The 15,546-nt window shown below is 50.3% G+C and overlaps 1 protein-coding gene across 1 annotated transcript in view; it reads right to left on the reverse strand.

Annotated features, from left to right (window-relative positions):
- Positions 1-13,587, reverse strand: part of JCAD (junctional cadherin 5 associated) — a 37,553-nt gene extending 23,966 nt beyond the window's left edge. The window contains exon 1 of the mRNA XM_079914932.1: positions 13,531-13,587. The gene's annotated coding sequence lies outside the window, so the exon portion shown is untranslated. The remainder of the gene's footprint in view (positions 1-13,530) is intronic.
- Between the last annotated feature and the right edge of the window lie 1,959 nt (positions 13,588-15,546).

Genomic DNA, 15,546 nt, shown 5'->3' on the forward strand with positions numbered 1-15,546 from the left:
AGAAGACAAAACAAAGAGAGAGACTCGGAAGCTGCAATTACTACTCCATGCTGCTAAAAAGAGCCATTCCCAGCTTAATCTTACTGTACTTCCCTGCTTTCATCTTGGAGACACACCTTTTGCTCCAAGAGGGCAGAGCGAGATCTTTAATCAACCCGGGGCCAGGATGCACTTCAGCAGACGCAATCTGAGTGGGTAACTAGCCGCTGAAAATAGATCTTCAGCCCTTAATGAGAAACGCTGACCAAGCCTACACACCCAATGCGCTACACGATCCCAAGTTCCTTCCCACACGAAACCTGTAAGAATCAAATCCCTCCGCAACGTTATCCTGGGGAGATGGTTTGCACCTCTGAGCCCAGGGCGCCCACGTCCGAATCCTGCCAGGGCACCTTAGTTTAACAGTGGCAACTTCCCCAAACACACTGTCCTAAGACAACGGTACCGGCCAAGAAGAATGAAAATGGACAGAGCCCCACGAGAAGGCACACGCGTGCACAGACGTGGCACTGCCATGTTTACTTTGACACCAGAGAATCTTCTTTCCTGCGTCTTCCCATCGCTAATAGGGTGGAAGGCGGTTTGGTGAGACCTGCCGCTGCCTCTCCTTGGGCTGTGATGCTGGCCTGGGAGAGCAGCACACAGCAGCGGGCCTGGAAGAGCCCGGCCAGCTCCAGCCCCGCTTGGCTGGTGGACGGAAATAGCTCGAGCACCGTGGCAGCCCCTGCAGACAATGGCCAGGAAATGCCTGCCGCCCGCCTGCAGGTGAAAGGGGGGCGCAGGGGGGCGCAGGGGGCGCACGTGCTTCCTGCTGACGGGACCTCTCACGGGGGCCCATCACAGGATCCCGCTGACTGTGCCCGTCCTCAGCTCATCACACTCTCGGCCCGGCAGCAGCAAAGTCTCCACTGTCAGCACGGAGAGGGTGGGGGGACCAGACTGTGGAAGTCTGTGGTTCTCCGTCAGGTACCTACACGTCACGGAACAGCCACAGGCTCCTGCCGTGGCTGTACTACTAGTGGAACCGTCTCCACGGCAACTCTGCCACTCCTGACCTGCTGCTGTGCGTCTTCTAGGGTGCTTGTACAACATGGCCAGAGAAATGGAGGGACCAGAGAGGCGAGCGTTCCTTCCGATTCCACTGAGCCGGGCCCTGGGCTGGGACTGCAGAGGAAAGGGATTCCATCACAAACCCAGGGCCGTGGCGACGTGGAGGCAAGGTCTGTCTTGTTCAGTGCTAGGCCCTGGCATCTGGCACAGAGTATGCTCTCAATAAATCACTGTTGAATGAATGCACAGTGGGAGGAAGGGACATTTGAGCTAGGTTTTGAAGAATGATTAGGAGTTCACTCCATAAACTGCACATGCATGTGTATGAGATGGGGAACTGGCATTTAAAATAGACTTGGGGTGCCGTCATACCAGGAGTAAAGAAATGACACGGCAACAGAATCCTGGTAGCCTAGACTAGGGTCCCCAGACTCACTGGCTCAAGGTCACACAGCCAGTTGGCACCACGGCTAAAGTTAGAGTTTAGGTCCGAGGACACTCAGTTTCTCTCTCCGTTACTACGTCAGGCTCTTGAAAAGCAAAGCCAAGCGCGCTTTGGCTGGCCACCCAGTACGCAGAGGAGCAGGCCGGCGTCCACCACAGAATGCACTGTGAGAGCGGTAAGAAGCAATGACCCTCAAGGAAAAGGCCCGTGGGTCACTGTCCTTCCGGGATTAGGTGAACCGCTCCATCCTGGCTCTGTCTGTGTGTAGGTATAGTTAGCAAACCCTTAAGTGGCACGCCAGCTCAGGCCAGGACGTGAATACCTTTCAAAAAAGACCCAAACGCAAACAAGCCGTACTTGACCTTAGAGGTTTGAGGTCAAAAGTGTATTGATCTGGGGGGACTCGTAACCTGCTCGGCCTCAGAGGCCAGCAGCCTGGGGGAGCAGGAGAATGAAACACAGCAGCTTCGGCACGCAGGCCGTGGGGCCCCATGGGAGGGGGTGACCCACAGGCCCTGCCGCCCGGGTGGGATGCCCAGCGCCCACCCAATCCCCAGAGGACCCCTCTCCCTCTGGCTGGCACTCACCACTTCTCGACCCCAACTCAGAGCCTGGTCTTCTCCCTCCTTTCCACCCCAGGCCAAACATCAGCCCTCCCCTCAGACAGAGTTTCAATAGCCACGCGGTGGTCCCAACCCCTCTTGGATTCAGTGTCCTTCCCGTAGCATCCTTACCTACTGCAGAAGGGCTGGCCTGTCCCTAACGCAGCAATCCCCCTGGCCACCAGGAGGGGACGCCAAGGTGCTGAGGAGGAGATGCGCCCTTTCAAACTTTCTGCCCAGCCCTGAGACAGCGGCCTTCTGAACGGATGGCACCCGAGGCCACCCTTGCCCACCAGCCCAAAGGGCTGCTATTCAGACAAGCACACAGCAAAGCTGGACATAAACGCAAGCTATTATAACATGAGGGTTTACAACTTGGAGAGATGTGTGTGTACAGTGGACCCTTGGGTCGCTGACGCCCGGGTCATCAGAAATCTGGGGGTGACTTTACAGTCAGGCCTCTGTACACAGGGTCCCTCTGTATCCTCAGTTCCCCATCCGCGGATTCAACCGAGCCTGGGCGTGCAGGCTCACACCCTGTAAGGAGGCGCTTACTGAAAAGAATCTGTGTATCTGCGGCCCCGCGAAGGTCAAACCTGCGTTGTTCTAGGGCCCGGGCAGGAGACTTTTCATCCCCATGGTGGTGCTGACACCCAGCCCCAGCCATGATCCCGGGGGCAAGTCATGAACCACACCAAACCTCAGTTTTCTGACCTGCAAAATGGCCACTCTCTTCTTGGCTCACCAGACCGTTCTGAAGGCCACATAAGTACAGGGAAAAGTGTAACTCGTGCACAAATGTGAGAGTGCGTTCATCATGCAGCGATGTCTCCTTTGTCTCTGAAGGGTTACCTGCCCGATGAAAAGCTTTCACCTTCGTTATTCATTGTGACCACTAGACCCTTCCTGATTCCCTTCGTATCACTTGGGATGTGACTCTTGATTTCCAAAGTCACTCCCGCTTTCCATCACCCAGACAGCTGTCTTCCAGGAAGGGACGCTTCCATCGCCCTCCGAGTCACTGACAACAGCAAATGTTATTTTACAGAGTCCCAAACGTGGAAACACAATTCCTGAGGGCCTAGGATGCACTGGACGCTGAAACTATAACAATGAACGAGACACGTTCTTTGCTCTCGAGAAGCAGCTCACTGGCTCGCTGTGGCGACAGCGGGAAAACAAGTCGTTGAAGCATGGCACACGCATGCACACCGACGGGGGCTTGCCCCTCCCCACAGTGTCACAGCGCTGCGGCGGAGACAAGGACAGGAGGAGAGACGGGACCCTCACCCAGGCTCTCAAGGGGTCAGGAAGGCCTCTGGAAGATCGCTTCTAAGCCAAACAAATCCCTCAAGGTAGGGCTGCACTGTGAGATCACCCTGTGAGTATGATTTTCCAGCCAGTCCATGTAAGAAATTTTTTTCTTTGCTACTTTGTCACCTTGTGTCAAATAGTCATAGTGGAACATCTAATAAAGAGAAGACCAGTCAGCGCAGGTACCTAGATGCACTCTCAGGGGAGGAGTCCCGGGACACAAGGACAGACACGAAGGAGCCCACTTTCAGTATCTTTTTCATCCTATGACTATCTGAATACCATTGATGCAGAGAAGACATTTAAGATAAGGACACACGTGTTAACAGGACAGTCCATCAGGGCCCGGCTGCCTCTGAAAGGGGGGAGTTCGTGGCTGGGAGAGTCTTCAGTGGCGGTCAAGGATTTGTCAACTCTGTTGTTTTTACAGCAAATCCACTGAAGGTGTGTGTACACACCTTAGTCAAAACTTGAAAGGGAAAGTACTTACCCTCACATCCTGACGGGTGCTCTCATATTTTCTCTTCCATTTTCACTTTTGAAACATGCTGGCCACTACCCAGTAAATTCAGTGCCACACGAATCGGTCACAACCTACAGTTTGGAAAGCACTGATGTAGAAATCGATCCTGCGCTGGTCAGGATGCTGGACTAGGTGACCCCTGAAATTCCGTCAAGTTCAATGACCCCATCAAGCTATGAGAAATTCCTTAGTCTAACAAGTTCCTTGCTCTGTTCTCAACAGCAAATACACCTCTTCTGTCCTATCAACAATTTCCTTTCAAGAAAAGTCACAGCAACTAAGTGAAGCTACTTTTCTATTCTTAAGAGCATAAGACGAAAAGAAATAAACCTCCTTAAGGGAAAGGACAGTCTGCTGCTTCCTTCCTCTGCCTGTGATCTACCTGGGGCTCGAGACCTGAGGCCTTGGAACACAGCATCACTGGTTGACAGATAAAACCCGGTGTAGCAGGAGCCAAGAGGGCCACCAAGGAGCCCTCAGCATGAACTGGACCTGCAGTGCTGCCGCTTTTATTCTTTTTGGTTGGAGAGAGCCAGGAAGCAGCATTTTGTCTCTTTTGAGTTCACTATGGCTCTTTTCATCTTTTCCTACTATTCTCTGCCCCACAAATTGCTAGAGTTAAGTCCATCATTTCAAAGACAAAATTGAGAAACCGGTTGAAAAACTCTGCCACCCCAATAAAAACCTGATGGCCTGGCAAAAGGGCCACGTGTCCTGGTGGGTCTCCTTCTCTGGGGGGCGTATGTTCGGCTGTTTCTTCTCATCTCAGGTGGAAGCTGTCTGCAGACTTCCACCCGATCAGAGCGAAAACGGAGCAGCTCAGAGAGCTTTCTCGGCAGAAGGGCCTCGCTTTCCATCCTGGCTTCTGCTTGGCGGATGGCCTTTACCAAGTGACTCAACTTCCAAGCCGCTTATTCCAAAGAAAAGCGTGTGGCTTCTAGTAGCTACTAGGATGTCAGGAGAGCAATTTCTACTGGACTTTGTGGCGTTGCTCAATGTTACCAAAGAGAAATCAGGGCCCAACCTGGCCACCCGGCTCAGAGAACCTCTCACCCGTTTATACAACTTGAGTTGAGCGACAGAAGCCATTGGATTAAAGCAAATTGTGTAGGACAGTATATACGAAGAAGGAAAACCGGATTCATAACAAGTCTCTTTTTACAGAGGAAAACTTTTGTGCTGAGTGTGTGACAACACACCAAAAAATAGTTACACTAAATGCAAACTATTGCTTTTTCCCCCTCTGTTCTGTTATTAAAATGCATAATTATAAGCATCAAGACTCCAAAAATAATCGAAGAAACAGTGAAGGAAATAAAAAACAAGGAACAGTGAGCTGGGTGAGAAGACTGGGTTCAGTCCACAGTTCTCTTGTTCACCTCGACAGGACTGGTTTAGATTAGACGAAATTCATGAGATGAGGCCCAAAGAGAAATGCTTACGGCACACAGGCTGTGATCTAGGTGGTTTAGAGGGGTGGGGGGGGAGGGAGAGGAATAACAATGCTGAACAGCTCAGTTTCCCGGGTTGGGTTTTATGATTGAGTCATGACATCACTAGGTTTATATTCTATTACTTTTCTTCCCCTTGAGGATGCTTGGGCTAGGTGGTAAGATGCTCAAATACCCTCCAGGAGATGCATGACGAATTCACCAAGAACATCTTCCAATCTGTGGTTAATTTATCCCCCTGCCACCGCTGCAATTAACTCTCTCTGTACAAAGCAGAAGGAAGAGCCTGTTCCATAAGCTCAGAATAGCAGCGCATGAAAGATAATAACATCATCCGTCCCCGAGCATCTGCAGTCTGCCAGCTACTCTGCTAGCTGCCTGGCGCACTTTGTTTTCTACTCCCAGTAAATGTCCTGCTGTGGATATGAACGTCTCCATTTTATAGACGAGAAAACCAAGGCTGAGAGTCCAAGGTGACACAGCCTGCAAGCACAGATCCAAGGGTCAGACCAAGGTCTGTCCAGCTTCACAGCCCGTGCACTATTGTAGGCTCTCAATTTCCTTCCTTAATAAGCAACAGAAGTTTCCCAATTTACCAAATAATGCATAAATATAAACAAGAAAGGAGAGAAGGCATGGTGGCATGAAGATGAAAACTATATTTAAAAGGAAAAAATTCTTTATTCTATTGGACTGAGACGGCTCTTCGAGGCGATGCTTCCCTTGTACACTGAGCACACACACCACACACGCGCACGTACACGCACACACACGAGGGCTCGTGCCTCGCTGACGGCAACGTCTTGATGGTCGTACTAGCACTGACTTCTAAACACTCAAATACTCAGTAACACGATTCATTCACAAATACACCACACGATGCTCTCCGACCTTCAGCAGACCTCTTCAATTATTCTGGGTTCCAGGCTCTTGGTTGGGGACCTGGGGTTCTCATAAAAGCTGCCGTGTGAAGCTGAAAAACGGACAAACTGCACGTATGAGAGATGGGAGGGGAGCTTGTAACTTTCAGAAAAAAACTAAATTCTAAGAGAAAAAAAATTATCTGCATAGAAACAGACACCCTTGGGAGTTCCCTGGTGGCGCAGAGGTGAAGAATCCACCTGCCAGTGCAGGGGACACATGTTCGAGCCCTGTTCCGGGAAGATCCCACATGCCGCGGAGCAACTAAGCCCATGTGCCACAACTGCTGAGCCTGCGCTCTAGAGCCCACGAGCCACGACTACTGAGCCCGCGTGCCACAACTACTGGGCCTGAGCTCTAGAGCCTGTGAACCACAACCACTGAGGCCTCGTGCCACAACTGCTGAAGCCCACCTGCCTTGAGCCCGTGCTCTGCAACAGGAGAAGCCACCGCAGTGAGAAGCCCGCACACTGCAACGAGGAGTAGCCCCCCCTCACCGCAACAACAGAAAGCCCGCGCGCATCCCAGTGCAGCCAACACAGCCAAATATAAACAAATAAATAAATTTATAAAAAAAGTAAAAAAGAAACAGCCACCCTTATCTGCAACGATAACAGGATCTGGACTTAAATGAGCACACAGTGTGAAACCACAGAAGGGTTTGGGCAGATAAAGGAAAGGTGCTTTACACTGACTCTGGCAGGAAAGTGAAGGACTAACACGGTCAGAACAAGGACAGACGTGTGGACAAGTAGTCACAAGTCCCCTCTTTTGTAATGTGCAGGGGTGGTAGCAGAGAGGATAAGGGATGAAGGAAATTATTGAGAGTAACTTTCAAGGGAAGAAGTACAATGGATTTTGGTCTTGGTGACTAAGGTAATGGTCCTTTCATTAGGAGAAACACAGAAGTCGGAAATAACTCCCGGTTGGAGATGACAGGTCATTCGATTTTAATTTAACCAACTTATTCCTGCAAAATTTCTTTGTGCCCAAATCATTCTCGAATGGCTTTTCATCAGAGTTTTTGTCCTTTCCAAAGAACCCGAACGAGACCACTTAAAGCCGTCTTACTCCGCGGTGGGCTTCTAAGTTCTGTAAGTAGCAGCTGTATCCTTTATATCCAGGCTGAAGGGACGGTGAGGTTAGGAAAGCACCGCTAACAACCCATCAGCATTGGAGCATGAACTTGAGCCGTCCACCCCCTCGCTGTAGGGACTAATTTCCATTCCTGCACGTTGCTCAGTACACATCTGCTGTGTGGAACGGGGCCTGAGACGATGCATGGGAGAAAAGGAGAGAACCCACGGGTTTCAGTCTTCTCCCTAAAAAGTAAATTAAGAAGACTGAACTAGAGGTTCTTCGGGGTCCTTCTAGCTCTAGAAATTGCCCCTCTCTCTAGCCTCTTCTCCCCTGTGATGAGCAGCGTGCATTTCTAAGTCAGCCGGCCCCGGTGAAGAGAATACAGCTTGTGGCTCTGACACAGAACAAAGCTAACTGGGTCACAGGAAGAGAGACCCTCTGACCTTGGCCTCGTACGTAGCACCCATACAGAGGCCAGCCCAGAGAGCAGAGCTAAGCGGCCACACGCTGAGAGGAGGGCGCAGGTAAGGCCAGGGAGTCTACCACCCAGCACCCTCGCTCCCAGAAGACCCCGAGCGCAGTGATGCCCACTGATTGCAACCTGCTTTGCCCTGGGTGTGTAGGCCCTGCGCTCGGAGAATACAAAGACACACAAGCCCCGCCCACACCCCCACCTGTGGACCTCCTAGGCTGGGAGGCGTGACTCAGGCATTCTCATCACTAGAGGCGGAGCCTTGCGAACGAATGGTACCTAAACAGGCTCCACTGCCTCTTCCCTTCCCATTTATAAAAATGTTCCATCTTTTCGTATTGACGGTCAGCAGGCTCCGCTAGACAGTGAAATGAAACAAAATATTAATAAACTCATGAAATCAACCAGCACTTTTCTGCCTTTTTAACAACTGCCTAGCACTGAAAACTAAGAGACAAATACCCAATTAGAAATATGAACCAAATGTTCACCCTCACCTGTGATCAAGGATATGCAAATTAAACCCAAATGCCACTATTCACTTCTCAAATTATTGAAGCTTCTAGAAAGCAATAGCTGTTGTTGGTGAGGACACGGTGAGTGAGCTTTAAGGGTTCTCCTATTTGTGTATGACTGTGTGCAGGGATCTGTAGGTAAATGCTATTTCCTTTCTTAAAAGTGATTAATGTTATAAAATCTTTAAAAATCTGAAATCCTATAGACTAATAATCTCACTTCTTGGGATCCACCCTAATGAAATCATCCAAGATACACATAAAGTTTTATATAAGGATACTTATCCAAGTTCTAATTATGACAATAAAAAAAAGCTAAACTAAATGTTCATTTAAGGGATGGTTAAAATTCTGGTGCGTCCACGTGGTAGACTACAATATGCACACAGGTGTATAAAATGATGTTTTCAGATATATAACGGCACAGGAGAAAATGCTCCTGGTCCCGTGTTAAACAGACAGTTTACAAAAGCCTAGATTCAGTGCATATAATACAATTTCATTTATATACGTACACACACACACACACACACAGTGTGGGGAAGAGGAAACATACTAAAATAGCAACAGTGCTATTGGATTCTGAGTTTTTAAAACAATGTCCTTATTTATACTTTACTGTATTTTATGATGTTCTGTAATGAAATGGAGTAGATCGAACCGTATGAAGTTTTACGGGTAAAAAATGGTCAAATATTGGCACTTTCTCACACTTTATTATTATTTCATCATCGGGGAAAAAAACCCGTAAAAACAAAAAGCTACATAGGTAGGATTAGGGAAATGTACCACTGAAAACGTACGGCATATTTGGAAGACTCAACGAGCATAGAAGTGACACAGAAGAAAAGAATAAATGAATAGTAAATTACGTAAGGCTCAAAGGGTCTAGTATATGGTATCTGCGTCTTATCTGCTACAGATATACTTAACCTGATTATAGCAGGCTCAAAATCACGTTCTGCTGATGGAATTGTATGTAAGATTACAAGCAGCATTCTAAAGGTCTCGATGAGACATTGTTACTCTTCTAGAACACGTTCTCAGTTGCATTTGCTGACATTCCATCCTTAAGATGCAATTAGTCCCTCAAATTGTTGGCAGTTGACTGTAAATATTTCTTCAACTGACAATTTTTTGGTCAAATGTTATGATTAATATATAACAAAGTACTTTCTTTAAACAAGAGGTGAATAGCCAAGACACAAAACAAACCAGACTGAGGCATGTTGCTAACTGAGGCATGGATTTTTATTGCTTTCTACAGCTTTTTTTTTGGTGTTTTTTTCGATGGTAGAGCCATGTATTTTATTATGAGCAAGAGGATTGCCATTTCCCTTTCCAGTCTTAATAATTAAATAAAGAGCTCAACAGTTTAAGTCCTGGGACAGTAAGTTCTCACACACTGTCGTCACCACACCACAGAGGGATGACCAGCTCTGCCAGGGCCCTCAAGTGGTGAAAACCTCTTTAGACATAAAAAGCGTATTGAACCTGGGAAGTAATAGTTTTTAGTAGGGCAACCGTCATGGAGTTAAGTTTCTTTAAGGTGACAACAACAACAACAAAAAAAACAACGAGATGGAAAACTTGGGTCTGAGATCAAAAGGTTCCTGGAACACTAATCTTGCTGGGTTGGGTTGGTATTAAGGCATTGATTCAAAAAGAGAAGAAAATAAAGTACCAAATATTACAGACTTTATTTTTTTCATAAATATTATCTCTTCTAACTTCTTTGTCTCTTCACCACAACTTGTATGAACACACATACATACACATTCACACACACACACACACACACACACACACACACACACAGATCTTCTCTTTCACCTCTAAATCCTGTCACACAATTATTGCTTTGGAGACCTCACCCATTTGTAAGAGACCCTAAGTACCTCATTAACATTTCCAAAAGATTAGCAGTCATTAAGAAAAGGACTGAAATTGGATACGATTTTTTAAATCTTCTGGAATTGTTGGCTATTTGCAAAAACAACTGTAAAACTTATAATAGGTTAGAATTAAATTCCACTATCACCATAGACATCAAACTCCACAAACAAAGATTCCTGAAGTCGTCTATTAAACGTATAACACACTCGTTTTGTTTCGAATAAAAGAGCCAACATTTAAAAATGTTAGTTTAAATTATTTCATATAATTCTTACATTATTTATTTTCTAATTGCGAAAGTCATATAATGTCATTCTAGAAATAAACACTGAAAAATTCAGCGTTTAAGTAAAAAGTAAAAGTGCCCCCAAGCCCCACTGTGTCAAGAGATAAAACCATCTGGTTTCTGTTTCTCCAATTCGTCTTCCTATACACAGTTGCTTTCTCTCTCTCCCTTTTCTTTCCCTCCTTGAAATATGTATCTTGGTGTGTCTTTATAATAGTATCTAAATTCTTAGACTTACACACAGAAGAAACAAGCTGAATGAGAAGGCTCTAGAGAGAGAACCAAAAAGCAGCAAACTACAAAGATATTTAGTGGTCTGATAATAAAAGGCTCTGTCAGTTGGGCCAGGCGGTCCCCAACTGTCAATATATTACCTTTAGAAAGTTTCTGGAAAATATATTTAGTTAAAGAAAGTTGAGGTGATAAAGCCAAACTAAACAAAACATCACAAATTCAGAACAAGATAACTGAGGTTTTAGCAGCCGGACGGTTCCTGTATGTTTCAATGACATGTAACGTTTAGAGACTACACCAAAGTACTGGAGACTGTTCTAGCCCCTCTGGGCTGCTGGCTTTAGCAAGTGAGCGCCCCTTTAGCGCGTGCTGCATTCCCTAAGTCAGCCCGCCCTCGAAACAAAGCACAATAGCAAGGTTTCAACGACTGAGATAACACTTCCCATGCAAAAGGTGAACAACAACATCTGCTGAAAAGCCAAATAAACTGCAGTAATGGGTTCAGCCACCGGCCTAGAGGACGTCAGAGACGTAGTCCTTGCTTCTCACAATAAAAACCACAACAGAACAATTGTTTCACTCCAACGCTCTGCATTCTAAACTCTCTTTAGATTAATTAGCGAGAAGACCCGCCAAGCTCTTTAACAGAGAAACGCTGGACTCTGAACAGCCCGGCCCGTGTTTGCGGTCCTCCCAAACTCGAGAACCTGCTGGGGCTGCAGACTGCCGGGCTTTCTTTACTCATAGCATTTCTAAGATTTAGTTTTAAACTGCATTTTAAAGATTAGACTCCAAGGATCTTTTCAAAGGTTTTATTGTTTTTTTTAACTGAAAAATTGGTCCTTATTTATTCTCCTTGTGTACCTCCAGTCGTCAGTTACCTTTTATAGCTAAAATTTTACGGCCCAATGTCTCTGGAATCTGTGACTTACTCAGATGCGTTACTGGATAACTCTGATTAGCCTGTCAAACCCTCCAGAGCATGTGGACACTCGGCATTTTAAGTTATGTTCCAAGGAGGTGGAAAGACAAAAAAATTTTTTTTTTTTTTCCTTTCTGGCACGGGATTCCTCCACCCACCCAATCCCCCTAAATCTCTTGGGCCTGCCAAAGGCCTGACCTTCCCATCTCTGCAACAGCGGGTGAAGTCTGGAGGAAGGCCCAGCAGATGAAGGCCTCTGTTCAACAAATATTTGCTCACCCCTCTAGCGGGAGGGAAACCGTTTGCTGCACGCTGCCTGCCCTGATAACACTTGGAGCCCTTCAGGAAGCTTGTTCAGCTGGTGGCCAAGAATTAGACACCTACTATCAAGGTAAATATAAAGTCCAAGCCCACAGAGCATTACGGAAAACCGAACGAATTTACCAAACTCCCCACTTTACACGAAAACCAACACGAGTTCCTCGAAATAGAATCTGCGTGGAACTTCCAAACAAACTTACACTCGCCTGCCCTGCTGGGCGGTCTGAATCCATTCATCTTAAATTCTGAAACTACCTGACAGACGGCAACGCTTCCCTTTAGTTTTCCCCACTCAGACGACTGCGTCTGCGATTTTCACCCCAGCGTTTCTGGCCGCCTGAATCCCTGGCCCACTCCCCCTCCCAAGAATCCCCTCCCATCGTCCAACCCGCATCTCAGATCCCCGGGATACACACTTGCGAAACTGAAAAGACAGAAGGAAGACCTCCGAGTTGTGTGGTCCGCACGGCTCCGCTCTCTCCCCAGCAGGCCAGGCGTCTAGAGCCGGGGCGGGAGACGCAGCACGGGGTGGCCAGGGCGGCAGGGGACGGGCGGGGGTAGGAGCCCGCCTAAGCTAGCTCCCCGAAGCCTTCGGCCCCCGGAGAGCGCGTACGAGCGAGGGCTGGGGCGCGGCCAGGTTGCGCGGGCGTCAAGTTCCCGTTTCCATTTTTTCCTTCGGTAGTGAAATCACAGCTGCTTTTCCAAACCCCTAGGAGAATCCCAGGCGCTCGGCTGCTCTGGCCCGTTTCGGGGGCGAGAGCGGCGCCCTGAGCCGTAGATCGGGCGTGCAGGAAACCCCTGGCCCTCGGGGGCGAGCCGCTGGCGACCGCGGGTGCGGGGCGCGGAGGGTGCGCGCGGAGACCCGGGCCCGGCGGGCGGGCGCGCTGCAGACCGCACAGGGAGCTGGTCAGCCAGACGCACGGCGCTCTCGGGCGGGGCCCTGCCCTTCTCCCCCCCGGTTTCCCTTTCCCTCCTCCGCTTCACCGCCCGCAGCCGGGGGCCGAGTCGCCGCGGGCACTGGCGGCGATCTGCGCCCTAACACCGGCGGCCCTGACCCCCCGGCGGCGGGCGCGCGCGGCCGGGCGGAGATGGCGCGGCGCGGGGGGGCCGTGGGAACCGGGACCTCAGGGACCCCGCGCAGCGGCTGTCAGCTCAAAGGGTGGACACGCCCGCGAAGGCGCCGGACCCGGCAGCGACCCCCGCCCTCCGGGCCCCCCCGCGCCGAGGGGCGACACGCGCGCCGACGCCAGCCGCGGCCCTCGGCGCCGGCCGGGCAGCGCGCGCCCGGGGCTGGGCACCTGAGGGCGGGGACTCGCGCTCCCAGCAGAGCGGCGCCCCCCGCCCGAGGCCGCGCGGCGGGCTGGGGAGGGCGCCGACCCGAGCCGCGTCCGGGCTGGAGAAGTTGGGGGGCGAGCGCGGGAAGCTGGGGGCGAGGCGCCGTGGGAGCAGACCGGATGGGCGGTGGGAGTCAGGAGGGGCGAGGGATGCCGGGACTTACCGAGCGGCTCCCTCATGCTGCCCCGCGCCGCCGCCGCCGCCGCCGCCGCCGCCGCTCCGGCCCCGCCGGGGACCAGTGCGACCCGCCCCGCTCGCTGCCGCCGCGGCCGAGCATGCCCGGAGCCGCTGGCCGCCCCGCCCACCCAGGCCGCCCCGCCCGTCGACCCCGCCCACCCCTCGCTCCGCCCCCAGCCCCTCCCCGCCCGCCAGGCGGCCTACGGGCTCTGGTCTCCGGCCGGAGGGCTCAGGCCCCCTCCCGCCCCGCCGAAGGCACAGGTGAGCGGGCCACCCTTCCCTCTCTTTCCTGTCCCTTTGGTTTGGGCTGCTTCAACCCTGTGCGAATGTACACACACACACACACACACAAATACGTATCCACTCACAGAGAAGCACACACACATATTCACACACACACAGATGCACACACACACACACACACATACAGCCACACACAGATTCACACAAACACACTCATGCACACACACTTTCACAAAAACAGGCACGCGGGAAAGGCGTGAAGAGCGGAAGACAGTTGACAACAGTTTAGTGCCTGGGATCGCCTTCTTTAAAAGCAGAGCCCTGGGAGCCTTCGCTGGAGGCTGCCAGGGCCCTGGCAGGTCAGCGGCTCCGTCCTGTCTCCCGTCTCTGACAGATGAGGAAACTGAAGGCAGGAGGAGGTGGAGCTCAGCGGGATGAGCGTTTACCTGCTTCCAGCCCCCTCCACCTCTCTCGAAACAGTGATCAGGCTGCTGCCAGTTCTGTGGTGGCAAAAGTCCTTGTACTTCGGAGGGCAGAAAAAAGACAAAGCGTTCAACTTTGCTGATGAGTCACAGAGAGGGAGAGGGTATTGGCTAAGTCAGTTTCACTGAGGCAAGGATGGGTGGGCGGAGCAGCCTGGGACCCCTGCAGAACGAATTGCTAGAAAAACGTTCAGCCCCACTATGGATTTCGGGCTGTGCTCGTTGCCATCGTACCAATAATATCTAAAGTCGTTTGTACTCTCACCGCGGGCAGCCCCAGGCTGAGCCCTTCAAATGCATGATTTTCTTTTAATCCTCACCACCGTCCTTTGAGATGGTGGGTCTCAGGGAGGCGCCACAGTTAGCAAATCTCAGAATCTGGCCCAAGGCTCTCACTCTGAACCCTCATCGCAAGGAGTGTGCAGTCTACGAGAGAGGAAAAAAAAAAGCCAGACACGCCAGTGCTGGGAAAGAAAGAGAATATGATCAAGGGCTGTGTCGTGCCTTATTCGTGGTGCATCCGAGGAAACCAGGGCCGGGAGATGGGAGCAGACTGCGTGACCAGGAGCTCAAGGGGCAGACGGCTTGGGTCCTGATCCTGGGCGCTCTGCCACTTTCTAGATGCGTCACTTCACTTCCGTGAGCCTCAATTTCTTGTCTGTTGAGATAGGGACGACAACAGTGCTCACCTCATAGGGAAGCCATGAGAGTTAAGTGAGATAATGCCTTTTTAGCACTCAGCATACTGCTGGCACATGGTAAGAACGCAGAAATGTTAGCTCCTACTGCTAACACCTGTCCTGATAGTGGTCTGTGGGAAGGCTTTGCGGGGAGCGCCCTGAAGGCCTGGTAGGTTGCACTTAGGCAAAGAGGAAGGCGATCATCTCCGGGCTGGGAAAATAAGATGAGAAAAAAGCAAAGAAAATAAAATGCAGAGGCTTTTCTGGGAAATCGCAGTTATATACAGCGGTGACATTACTTCTTGTCATAAAAGCATCTCTCAGGGATAGACGGCTTCAATGACACACCACTCCCGTTTGTCCTCAATTTGTCAACACAATGAAATAACTTTTTTGGGGTGTGGAACATCTACATGTGCCCAGCAGTACACATATGCGCACACACGAAGCCAAATGTTCCCGCAGGATCATTTATCAACCAGCGCATTGAGATCAGGACACGGTTCCCCATAGAACAACGTTATATTGTCGGGTTTCTGGGTCAGCCCCACGGAAACTTCCTAATGTAGCTGAAATGCTGTGTAGTTGCAGCAGAAG

This window comes from Stenella coeruleoalba (assembly GCF_951394435.1).
Source record: "Stenella coeruleoalba genome assembly, chromosome: 2".
Classification (NCBI taxonomy): Eukaryota; Metazoa; Chordata; class Mammalia; order Artiodactyla; family Delphinidae; genus Stenella; species Stenella coeruleoalba.